This window comes from Paroedura picta, chromosome 1 (assembly GCF_049243985.1).
Source record: "Paroedura picta isolate Pp20150507F chromosome 1, Ppicta_v3.0, whole genome shotgun sequence".
In the NCBI taxonomy this organism is placed as follows: domain Eukaryota; kingdom Metazoa; phylum Chordata; class Lepidosauria; order Squamata; family Gekkonidae; genus Paroedura; species Paroedura picta.
Window position 1 is genome coordinate 158,190,252 of NC_135369.1, and position 13,404 is coordinate 158,203,655.

The following is a 13,404-nucleotide window of genomic DNA, read 5'->3' on the forward strand; positions in this document are numbered from 1 at the left end:
TTGGGTGATAGAAAGATACCATGTTCTGAGTTGAACACCTGGTTACTATATTAACAATATATTATAGCATGGCCCAGTTATCCAGTACTGATACTGTGCTGCTTAGTTTTAAGGAAAGAAGTACTGTTATTATAATATTATACCTAGTTCCAACCAACTGGTAGTCCCTTGCCATAAGGAAATACATGTGACCTCAACTGGGACCAAGATGTTCTGTCCTCACCCCTACCTGGCAGAATGAGCTTCTAGAGCAGATCTGGGCCCTGACTAAGCTAGCACAGGTTCTGCAAGATGGAGTTCTTCCATCAGGTTTATGGTTGAGGCCAGTGAAATGTTAACATCTACTGAGCCCCCCCCCCTACCAAAGATGCCCCCTGACCATGGTCTAGCTCTGGGAGATCTGACCACACCCTATACTCAAAACTGCTACTGTTGATGCTGCTGTTGATGCTGACTTAAATTGTCACTTCAATTTAAATTTAAATTTAATTTTAAAATTTATATTTTGAGAAATTTTAATTAACTACAATAATTATTATTTCATGATGTTTTATGATGGTGCTTTCAATATTATGTTGACTGCCCTGAGCCGGTTTGCTAGAAGGGTGGTAAAGCAAGCTAATAAATAAATAGATGTGTAATCCAGGAAATAATTAAATTGCTCTTTGACTATGACTTCAAAAAGGAAGATTATTTATTAAACCTATATAATTATACTCACTTTTATTCTCAATGGGTGCCCATTTCATCCTGAGAACTACCACCCTGTGAGGTAGGTTAGATTGACAGAGATTGTCACCCAGGAAGCTTTCATGGCAGACTGTGAATTTGAACCTAACTCTTCTGAGCCTGACACTCTAACCACTATGCCATGCTGATTAGAAACTGGACAATAATTGGCTATATTATTATACATCAATTGATGATACAGAGTATTTCCATGGTCATTCCATGATACAATTATCTGCCAACTATTCAAAACAAACCCTCTTTGGTGAAAACCAGACATTAGGAGTTTGTTAATCTGCTCCTTGGATTTCAATAACCAATATGGACAAGAATCAAGAGAACACATGGTGGCCTTCACAACACCCAAGATTCTGTCAACATCCATCAAGGAGACCAACTTGAAATTATTCATAAATGGACCAGATGGTACAACAGACACCTCTACGGCATGAACTATATTACAATCATCATCCAAGTCAGAACGTATCTGAGAGATTTTTTATCAGCAAAAAATTTCACAGAACTGTCAAAGCTGATAACCAATTCCTGAAACTTTAGAGACTCCAATTGAGGAGTCGACAAATACCAAAATATCCTAAACAATTGAATGCACACTAGATGATTCAAAGGCAGCCAAAAAGATTTTTTTGCTGTTATCACTGCTACCTAATGGGTCTTCAAATAAGCTTTATATCATGTTCTACAGTGTGTCACATTTGTTTTGAATTTTCCACCAATGATGCCCTAGTTCAGCCATTCTCAACAGGGGCCAACATGGGATCCTGGCACATTTGAAGGGAGTCACAAACTGAAAAATGCGAGACAGGGAGCCCAAATGGGGGGGGGGTTATGGGGGGGCTGGGTACTTAACCGATGAAATACGCTTTCTGTCATGTGTGGTGTTATTAATTGCTAGAAAGTTCAACCTTTGTCAAGGGAAAGAAAAAGAAATCATGTAATCTGATCCTTTGTGCACACTTGAATTAATGCATTCAAGGGGAAAAAATGAATGTGTATGCATCTCTTAGTTGAATATTCTAGACATCTGTCTCATGTATATGTAAGGCAAGATTCATAGAATAGAGTTATTTCACTCTTTGCTTAGGCCTTTTTTAGCCTAAGAGCAAGAATGATCTGCCAAATAAATTTCCAGTACTGTGGGGGGAAAGCCCAAAGATTTTGTCATTATTATTTGTAACCATTGTAAATGTTTTAATTTTTAATCCTGCATGTTGGTTTTATTGCTGTTACCTGCCCTGAGCGATTCAGTAGGGTGGATTAGAAATAAAAAATATTATTATTCATTATGGTTAATTATTTTTTGTCTTTTCCTCAACGTATTTAGTTGAGAATGGATTCAGCAAGGTAGTTTACTTGACAAAAAGCAGGAATAGAACTGATCTTGTGACAAGAGGTGACCCCTGACTGTCATCGTCTAATCTGGAGCTTGCTATCATAAAACTTGCAGAAAAGCACCAAACTCAAGGATCACATTCGGCCTGATAGATGTTTAAACTTTAATTTCTTACTATCTTTTAAAACGTTTTTCTAGTATGTTTGAATGTTCAAGGTTTTTTTTTGTGTGTGTGTGTTCAATAAGAAATGATTTTCTGTCTATCTGTTCATGTTGAGTTGTATCCTTGTTTGACAGGGGGCCTTGAAACCTGAGAAGAGGTCCTAAAAGGGCTGTGGCAAGAAAGAAAGAAAGAAAGAAAGAAAGAAAGAAAGAAAGAAAGAAAGAAAGAAAGAAAGAAAGAAAGAAAGAAAGAAAGAAAGAAAGAAAGACAGAAAGACAGAAAGACAGAAAGACAGAAAGACAGAAAGACAGAAAGACAGACAGACAGACAGACAGACAGACAGACAGACAGACAGACAGACAGACAGACAGACAGACAGACAGACAGACAGACAGACAGACAGACAGACAGACAGACAGACAGACAGACAGACAGACAGAAAGAAAGAAAGAAAGAAAGAAAGAAAGAAAGAAAGAAAGAAAGAAAGAAAGAAAGAAAGAAAGATTGAGAATGGCTGCTCTAGATATCTCCCAAATCTCTTTAGGTCACCCAGTTCAAAGTTAAACTATGGGGCAGGGCGCAGGGGGAGAAAAAATATGGATGAACAGCCCTGTCTATAGCCTCCAAAAGTTTTATATTCCAAATTCCTACTGTGGCTTCAATGAAACATTCTAGAAAAGACAAGGTTGCACTTACTTGTCACTGTTACTCATTGACATTTTGTATGCCAACACACATTGGGACTGTGCCTGCGCAGGCCGGCCTTGGAGAACTTTACTGGCTAAAAAGTTCCAAAGGGAATGACATGCCCCGATGGGACTGCATGTGTGCCAGTTTTCCTGCTGGCCACATCATGTGTTCTAAGAGTGGGAAACTCCTTCCCTCAGTTACAAAGCAACCACTGCAAGCTCCCATGCAAGGTGACGGAACTGGTGACTAAGTCACCCAGAGATCAATTCTGTCCCTTTGGTTATTATTACCTTTTTAGTGAGAGCTCAAAGAGGGAGAGAATGTGTGTCTGTACACAAGATGTTGATGAACAATTACAGGTAAGTAAAAACCTTGAATTCATCTTCCATTTTGATGTGCAGCCCCACATTGCGACACTAGTGAGCTGAAAGGTGGGACAGGTCTCTCAATGGAATAGAGAATGCAGAACTTCTTTTCCAAAACTGTGGAGCTATCACAGTTCTACAGGGCCTGTAAGACAGAGCACTTCTGCCAGGCATTTGGTTGAGGCCAGGCTAGGAAGATCAGATCCCTCCTGGTATAGGCCCAATAGGCAGGACATCAACAGAAGCTCCCTTCCCCTGGGGTGTGGTGGCGGCTGTTCTACAGGGTATGCATGGGTGGCAGAGGGAGATTTATAGTTAGTTTCTTGCCACCAGTATTATCATTGTTTTATTGTTATGTTGTACTGATGTGTATTTTATGTGGCTTTTAAATATTTATTGTAAACCTCCATGAGTTGGCAGGGCCCAAGAGTGGTGGTTAATAAATATAAAGTAAATAAAAAAATCTGTCTCTCCCATGGATTGGATGTCTAGGGCATAAAAGGTAAAGGTATCCCCTGTGCAAGCACCAGGTCGTGCTAGCACCCTCTAGCATTTTCATGGCAGACTCAATATGGGGTGGTTAGCCAGTGCCTTCCCCAGTCATTACCGTTTACCCCCCAGCAAGCTGGGTACTCATTTCACCGACCTCGGAAGGATGGAAGGCTGAGTCAACCTTGAGCCAGCTGCTGGGATCGAACTCCCAGCCTCATGGGCAGAGCTTTCAGACTGCATGTCTGCTGCCTTACCACTCTGCCTTACCACTCTGCGCCACAAGAGGCTCTAGGGCATAATGTCTGATTAATGTGCCTTCTCTCACCCAAGTTGCTGCCCTGAAGACTTATGACAGTGAAACTCAATGATGAAAAGCAGCTGAGGTACTCTGAGTTCTGGTGGAGTGGGTCATAATATCTAAGGGATTCAGCAAGTGTACAGCTCTTTGGGAAGCCTGGATAGTCTATACTACCCACTGAGCTCCTGACTGAGAAGAAGGTGCTCTACCTTTCATAAGACTCCAATAACAAATTAACAATGACTTGGACCATCTATAAAGCTTAGTTTTATTTTAAATAATAAAGAATGGCTCTTTTAACATTGAGTGATTATAATTATTTTTCAGCTCTGGAGCTAAGATCAGGAGAAAAAAAAATGAGAATCCCTTCCCATGACATGTGAAACTTTGATATCTTTGGAAAAAAATCCAGATTCAAACAGAACACAATCTTCCCTGGGGGAAAAATTTGAGGAATGGTGAGTCAACCGGGAGAGCCACTACCTCTTCCATCCCTCTTGCCAATGTAATAGCTACTAGGAAGGCTGCCTAAAGAGGAATTTTGAACCAGCAGCTCAAAGGGAGCTTTTACTAAGACTACAGAGAAGGATCATTGGGGCACTCTAGGAAAACACAACTGGCTTGAACACTACTGCGGCATATACAGTGATCAGTGACCACTTGTGAGTGGAACAGAACTCCCTGCTCAGCCTATCAACTTCCACAAGTAGATTCCCTGCAATGTAGATCACTCTCGGGCACATTTGGATCTGGATGGCCTCTTTTCAAACTTGTAAGGCTTCCCTGCAAAGTTACAGGAAGGTAGTACCCACCCTGCTTGTTCAGATAATACATAGCTGATATGCTGTCTGTTGGCACCAAGACTTGTTTCCCCTCAGGAATATTTGTTAAAGGCATTAGGGAATATCTGATAGTTCTGAGTTACGAGACATTAATATATAATCCATGCTAACATGTTGACTGTAAACATTGCAAATAAACCTCTTGACAATGCATCCCCCAGCTGTAAAGAGAAGTGTCTGTGGTCATGGTCACTTCAGAGACCCAAACCCCAAAAAGGACACACTGAAGTAAGTTGGAGTCTTGTAGCCACCAATGAAGAGAACTGAGGACAGCCTTTGGTACTGAAAAATGGTAATGGGGACCATATCTAAAAGGTTAGGGTTAAAAGATATACCTATCTTTTAAGATATACCTATCTTTTAAGGAATCATAACTGCAGTTCACTCATATGCCATCTGGCAAAGGGGACAACCGCCAAGGTCAATTCCATAAGCCCTAGTACAGGCTTTCTCAACTAGGGTTTCATGAAACCCTGGGGGTTCCTGACAGCCCTGGAAGGGTTTCCCAAATGGGTGGCAGTTAATTAATTTTAATATTTTTTTAAAATTTGTTAAACATTTATCAAGTGACATTATATAGAGATAAGTTGACATGCTGCCCCCTCTCAAAATGGCCACATATAAGCCTGGAGGCGGCAGGACCACAAGCCTGTTACCTTTGGAAATTAGCTCAATAACTGAAGGTAGAATTTATAAATCAATAAACATTTATTTACCTTCCTTGAATCAAGCATAGGATGGTCCCACAATGGGATCTTCTTGAAGATGGCCCTAGACACCATAATGGGACCACAAACTAAAAGGAGATTAAAAATGTACTTACCATCAACTCAGGTGGGAAAAAGTTGAGTCCTTTTGTTGAGTCTTCCTTGAAGTAAGAAGGCCTAAGCAGAAGGCAAAGTCCAGCAAACAAGACTAAGCAGCAAGTGGAGCACTAACAAAACACATCTTTTCCTTGTGGCACCACATCTTCTTCTTGTGGCAGTCCTTTCAAACAAGCTATCCCCTTTGGAGCTTTTTAGCTAGTAAAGTTCTCAGCAGCCAGCTCTTGCAAGTTCAGTCCCAATGTAGAGCTGCACATCAAGATGGAAGGTGAACAACAGGCTTCTTCAGTTTTTCTCCCAGCCCTGCAAGGAGTTAGTGCACATTCATACACTCCTTAGTAGAATAATGATCTGAACATGGCACAGGATAAATTTCCAACCCCCTAGCCAGGTTATCCATCAAAGGCTTGGCATTAAAAAGAAACCTGTGTGTGTCTTTTTTCATATGTTGGGCCAATCCCAACTTCAATCAGATCTCTGGTGGCCATGAAGTCCTGAGCTAATCTAAACAAGGATACTGTAGACCTCCAATAACATCAGTCTAAGGGTTTCTGGGGACTGGGGAAGAGAATGGCAAACCACCCTGTATTGAGTCTGCCTAGAAAATGCTAGAGGGCATCATCCCAAGGGTCAGACATGACTCGGTGCTTGCCCAGGGGATACCTTTACCTTTAAGGGTTTCTGACTTCAAGCTACAAACTACCTCTGCTGATTCAGACAGGTAATCTATTGTTATGCTAAGCCAGGGGTAGTCAAACTGTGGCCCTCCAGATGTCCATGGACTACACTTCCCAGGAGCCCCTGCCAGCATTCGCTGGCAGGGGCTCCTGGGAAGTGTAGTCCATGGACATCTGGAGGGCCGCAGTTTGACTACCCCTGTGCTAAGCAGTTGGTAAACCAGTGGAATATCCAACATGTCCCTGAATCTCAGCATGAGGATCTGTCAATGCTAGCAATAGTTACATTGGAAATCTCTGAAAGGAGAAATATTGGCCACCTTGCTTCATGGCCTCCAGTGTGAGGTTATTAAAGGATCACATAACCTGCTGGAGTAAGTGGCCCATCACTCTCCCCAAGCCAGATGTTAGTCATCTCCCTACTAAAAGAGATGCATTCCAGGATACTACAGTCTTCCAAAATTACTCGCCAAGCTAGATAATAATCTCTAACATGGAAACACTGCCTTGTTTTGAAAATTTTTCAGGGAGCATTTTTTTGAAGAGAAGTACAGTCCCAGAAATGTCATTCCATTTGGTTGGAAAATTAGTTAATCATAATGTTTCTCTCACTGAAACCCATGGGTATAAATAATAAGCAGTATAGAGAAGACAAAGAAGTGTAACAACTATAATAAATAAAAAGTGAACTAAATGCATACAAATAAAATTTTGATGCACATTGCTAAAAGTCAGATAGTTTATTCCACTGACATATTATTCTGCACACACTTTGTTTTTCTTATTTAGCTCATGATGAAATTAACAGTGCTTGGTGTCAATAAAAAAACTAAGATGAAAGGAAATGTATCCATAAAGCAGCTGAGAAAATGTGGCAGAGGTTGGGGCCCTTGTTGTTAGGGCCTCAGGCGGAGAATCGTAATATGGTGAAGGCAATAATTATACAGACGTTAATATTTATTTATTTGATTAGGTTATTTATTAGATGTCTTTCTCACTGAGACTCAAGGAAGAGTATATGGTGTAAGTACAATCAACAGAATGAGACATCCAATGAACAGTAAAATTGGGTTCAGACTACAGAAATCTGAAAACAAATCTACAAATAGAGATGAAAGAAACCTCTGAAACAAAACAATAAACATTGAAACATGATCTATGGTCTAAGTACCTACTATAGAGCATACAGTGGTAAGTAGCAATACACCTCATCAGGGAGGCTATAATAGAGAACAGGAACATGACAGAGATAGAAAATCGTGGAATTAGAAAATTAGAATGTAAAGACAGGAAACATACTGGAAGGACAGAGTACAGTTACATGTATAGGGAAACAATGCTAAAATATCCCAAGAAGAACAATGAATAGTTTAAGGCAGTGCATAATTCCACCTAAAGAATATGAATATTGGTTTGATTAAACATTGGCATCTTCTGGGATGTACAAAATAAATAAATTTCAGCAGAACATTAAAAACTTGAGTTGGAATGAATGAATAAGGAAATCAATCAGTTCAGATTTACATATAGATTTATTCTAATTGGCTAATTTATCAATATCCACCCCAATAGGATCATTTAATCTTGATTAAATATCATTTTTATCTGAGTCTTTGCAGTGGGAAACTGTCTGTTGCTGGAGAAAGAGCAATTTCTAGTCTTTCTACCTATTCCCCTCAACACCATCCAAGGCGTTTGGCTATCTGGTGTTAACTACTTAATGATGGGAGGAGGAAAATTCTGTGTATCTAACTCTCATTAAATCTGCTCTGCCAAATTCCATGCTACAGCTTTGGCACTACCTTCTGCACATCTGAGAGGCTGATGCTGTACACCTATGGGTGGGGGGGAGGCCATAATTCCTATTCTATAATCTTCCAACTTGTCCTGCCTTGCTTCTAATGGAGGCCTACAAAGCATCTACATTACTAAAGCCACATGATAACTGGTCTGAGAATATGACCAAGGTCCAGGACTATAAACGATGTGCTCTATAGTAGCGATCCCCAACCTGTGGGCTGCGGACCACATGTGGTCCGTCGACTAATTGGAGGTGGGCCCCGAAGGACGCCTTCTACCCCCCCCCCAGCCCTTTACTTCATCCCCCCGGCCCTTTACAACACACTTCAGGTGTCATTGTCTCCCATCACTCCCAGATGGGACTATCTCATTGCAGAGAAACAAGCTCAGGGTTCCCAATGATTTGTCATTGTCATGAGTTAAAATTTCCATGAAAATAAAATGTTCCTTGTGTTCATTGTTGTGGCGTTTCTGTATCTTATTTTGAAGGGATGTTTAAACATTACCATAGCGATCAGAGAGCATTAGGGCAGTGGTTGAGAGTAGAGGAGTAAACTACCTCCCCCCCCCCACCAGGCCTCAGTAAAAGGCGTTGAGTGGTCCCCGGTGATGAATAGGTTGGGGACCACTGCTATATAGGTTTTTTTTTAGTTATTTTGTTGGTTTAACTCTTACATGATGAAGCAATTTGTGACCAACTGGTTATGGCTAGCCTAATCTGAATCCTAAAAGGTCATGTTTATCAAACAGAAATTTAACTCTGGAAATCAATTTACCTTTGCACATTACTAAGAAATTAGTTAACCTTTACTTGTTTAACCTCAGCATAAAAAATATGTGAAAGATTTACTCTTGTAGATTAGCGTGAATATAGTGGATGGCTTGGAATAGCAAATATAGTATGAAAACAGTAAATGGCTTGGAGTAACAACGTTACATATAAATATTTGATTTCCTAACGTATCACTTTTCTCCTGGGAAAACTTGTAAAGAGTCACCCAAAACTTTACCAAATGAAATTTTAACTAATGTCCTTTGGACTCCTAATATAGCTAAACAAGATACACAGAGTTATGCTCTATGACCTTCACTGAGTTCTGTAAAGTATTTCACAATATGAAAGGGTAATCCATTTAAACAAAAACTAGTCATAATCTGATTAGACCATTTCCTATTTATTTATCTAGTTTAAAAACCAATTGAAACAGCAAACTTAAAAACTATTCCATGGGGTAGAATAGGGGACAGGAGAAAGGGAAGAGTAACTCAGCAGATATGCACCTGACTGGGATTTTCTCCACCCAAAACAGTTTGTCAATGAGCCCGCTGAACAGGATTGCCTCAATTAGTATTTTGCAGCATTTCTACTTTTTGCCCGACAATATGACAGAGAGCTTAGACAGAGAGCTTTTTGATTTTACAGAAGCAGTAGGTGTGCTTGTATGAGCTGGGCTGCACTAGACAAAATTTCTTATGATTGCTGGCAGCCCTTGAAGTTACTATTATTTCACCACCATGGGATATGAGAGGCAGAAGTTTTATTTTACTAGCTAAAAGGAAAGACTGCAGAGAGTAGGAAAAGGCAGATGCAAAAGCAATGACATGCAAGCACAGAGAGATCAAGTATGAGGAAAAATCAGATCATTTCCCTATTTGAAAGAAATATACTGGCTCATGATCTGAACTCTTTTAACATGTGAAATTTCATTTACATTCCCTATCTGTAACCAGCTGTGTCTTCCCCTCCCTCAATACAAACCACTCCAGCTGCTGTTAGTTTCAATAAGGAGAAAAGACAAAGGATATGGGGAAGGGTCTGTTTTAAAATTTAAAAATTGAGCATGTAGATGTGGGGAGTATTCTCCATTTTGGGAAAGGAAAACAAAACTTTGCTCCTCTACCAATAGGGATTTTAATAGCCTCTAAACAAGAATGCTTTCTGCTACACATTTGATAGAAGAGCCCTCTTATGACAGGAATATAATAATTGATAATTTCATAGTTTTCATTTGGTGGAAAACAAAAGAATTTGAAGTAGAAATGTGTTTTCCACTGAATCAAAAGAACAGAATAAAGTACCAGAACAAGGGTACTAACTGTAAGAATTGTAAACAAAACATAAAAGACTAAAACAGCATTAATCTGACCAAAATATAATTTCTGTGCATATCCATAGAACACAGTGAATGCTCCCTGATCGGAGAGTAGGCTTCAATAATCAAGTTTAAAGTTGAGGACATTTTTAGTATAACCTCTGTCTGAGTTAGTTCTGTGAGGCTAAATATGAAAAAAAAAATTGAAGAACACTGCACGTTAAATAAAAATCCTATAAATCACAACTGTCTAACATGCAGAATGATACAAGATTTATACAACTAAACACATAGGTGTAGCAAAGAACAGACACTTGCAACAGATTATGTATATTAAGTTAAGCAACTAGCTTTTGCTTGCAACTACTATGCAGTGGAAACAATCCAATTTCCCCAATCAATCAAATCCCAGATTTTTCCTATATATTCTTCTTGTTAAATTGAACAAATTAGGCATTACAGGATCCAGGCTATAACCTTTAACTTGGACTACCATAATGCACTCTGTATGGGAGAATGCAGCAGCTTGCCTGCTGATGGGAATTGGCCCTTGACCTGTATCAGTCTGGCTTCTATCCTGGCCATGAGGTGGAGACAGTGCTGGTCACCCTGACAGATTACCTCTGGCACCAGCTGGATAGAGGCAGTTCAGCACTCCTCATGTTATTAGATCTGTAAATGGTGTTTGACGTTGTCAACCATGAGCTGTTACTGCATCATCTCACTAGGGTTTGAATTTAGGGGACAGCCAATCCATGGCTGTTTTCCTTTCTTCAGAACTGAACACGAAAGTTTGCAGTGGGGGAGATGCAATTGCATAGTTACCAACTTTCTTGTGGGTAGGCCATCTTGGTTTACTGGTTAGGAGTGCGGACTTCTAATCTGGAGAGCCGGGTTTTATTCCGCGCTCCTCCACATGCAACCAGCTGGGTGACCTTGGGCTTCCCATAGCAAAGATTCCGACCAAGCAGTAATATCAGAGCTCTCTCAGCCTCACCTACCTCACAGGGTGTCTGTTGTAGAGAGAGGAAAGAGAAGGTAAATGAAAACTGCTTTGAGACTCCTTTGGGGAGAGAAAAGCAGCGTATAAGAACCAACTCTTCTTCTCCTTCATCTAGTCCAACCCCCTCCTGAAATCAGGATCAGCCTATGGTATCCAGGATATGTATCTGTCCACCTGCTGCATAATGACTGCCAGTAAGGGGGAGCTCATACCTCCTTTGGCAGTCTATTCTACTTCTACTCTGACTGTGACAATTTTTTTCCTGATATCTAGCTGGCACTGTTTAAACTCATTCCCAGGGGATCTATCCTCTGCTGCAAACAGGAACTGCTCCCTGCTCTCCTCCAAGTGACAACTTTTCAGATACATAAGAGATCAATCATGTCCCTTCTCAGTCTCCTCTTCTCAAGGCTGAACATTTCCATGTCCTTCAGTCTAGCCTTATAGGGCTTGGTCCCAAGAACCTAATATTATCGTGACTCTCCTCTGCACCCTCTCAATTTTGTCCATGTCCTTTTCAAAGTGAGGCCTCCAGAACTGCACACAGCACTCCACATGCAGTCTGACTAATGTGAGATACAGTGGGATTATATTCAATAATCTGAGGAAAGAATCCAGAAGAATATCCAAGTAGCATGTCAAGAATTATCAACTGAACTATCATAAATTAATGTATAAATTACATTAAATTAATGGCAGAAATTGTAACAAAAAAGAAAAGCAAAAAGACAATGTTATATACTTTAAGAGAAAAAACAGCCAGATTCAGAAAACTGAACAAAGAATTGAAATTTTGGAGATCTAATAACCTGCATTTTAGAGGCATCTCAGATGCCAGACTTGGAAGACAGCTTTCTCAAGTTGCTTCAAGATTATTTGAAGATAGATTTTCTTGACATTGACCAGATAGAGTGAATTTAAGATTTGCATTTAAGAATCGGTTTGCCTCAGTCATAAGAAAACATGAGATGCAATATTAAAGAAGCAAAGAAAATCTCCACTTAGGCCGAGTAAGCACGGTGGCAGCCACACTGGGCCGCCGGCAGTTTCTTGCAGTGGGGCAGCATCCTTGCCACTTCCCATGTACTATTGGGGGGAGAAATCCTCCTGGCATAGAGGATCCACCCTGGAGATGTGTGTGTGCATTCACAACTCTTGGGCAGAAAGGGTCCACCGTGCCTCACTGCAGCGGTGGGATGGGGGGGTTGTTTCTCAGCACAAAGGTGGGATAGAAACACAATGCTACCCCACCATTGCATGGGTGAAAAAATGTCCTGTTCAGCTCCATGGCACCATGAAGCATCATGGAGGCCAACAGGGCATTTTGTGTTCCTTCTGGGACACCATAGGTGTGGAAGATGCCAGGATTTCCAGGCCCACCTCTTCCCTGTATGCACAGGCCTGGCCCAGCATAGCCATTGATGGTGACCACATTTTAAAAAAGAGAGAACTCAGAAAAATCAGCATTCCCTTAACATGGGTCATCGAGGCCCTAAAGCAGGCCAGGGCTGGGAGGGGGATGGACCTCATGCATAAATGAGAATTTGTCCCGCTGTCATGCAGCACTGGCCTACATTCCCCCCCCTATGCAGAATTGGTCTTAAAGTAGCAGAGAAAGAAGTGCAGCTGTTTCAGGATTTATCAACGTATATTGAAGAAAAGGAAAGATTTCAATTTTTTGAGACTGATTTTGCAAAGAAATAAATAAAATACCACTGGAAAATATCATTTGCTACACTGGTATAAATATTTACCAAAAGAAAGAAAAGTAATCAAAACAGAAGAACAAGCCAAGCTACCAGTTCAAGAACTGAACTAAAGAAAAAATTTTGAGCAACTCAAAGCAAATTTTAACAAAGAGCTCCGAAGTAGGAACAGCAGTGGCATCAACATTGGGGCACAATGGATAAAGTATAAATAGTACCAGTAAATAGCAATGGACAACTCTCCCACGAAACATATGAAAATTTGTAACTAACTTAAAAATCAAAATCCAGATACATTATGGCTACAAGAAGCTCATATAGAGACAAACTGTAAACGACCCTTGCTTCCCTGCTACAAAGGAGCCCTG

At 40.4% G+C, this 13,404-nt stretch overlaps 1 protein-coding gene across 21 annotated transcripts in view; it reads right to left on the reverse strand.

Annotated features, from left to right (window-relative positions):
* The window catches only part of MYT1L (myelin transcription factor 1 like), a 453,342-nt gene that overhangs the window by 414,899 nt on the left and 25,039 nt on the right, over positions 1-13,404 (reverse strand). For 19 of the 21 annotated variants that reach the window (XM_077309909.1, XM_077309927.1, XM_077310046.1 and 16 more), the window contains one exon: positions 5,757-6,060. The exons of the other annotated variants lie outside the window; for them this stretch is intronic. The gene's annotated coding sequence lies outside the window, so the exon portion shown is untranslated. The remainder of the gene's footprint in view (positions 1-5,756; positions 6,061-13,404) is intronic. 21 annotated transcript variants of the gene reach the window in all.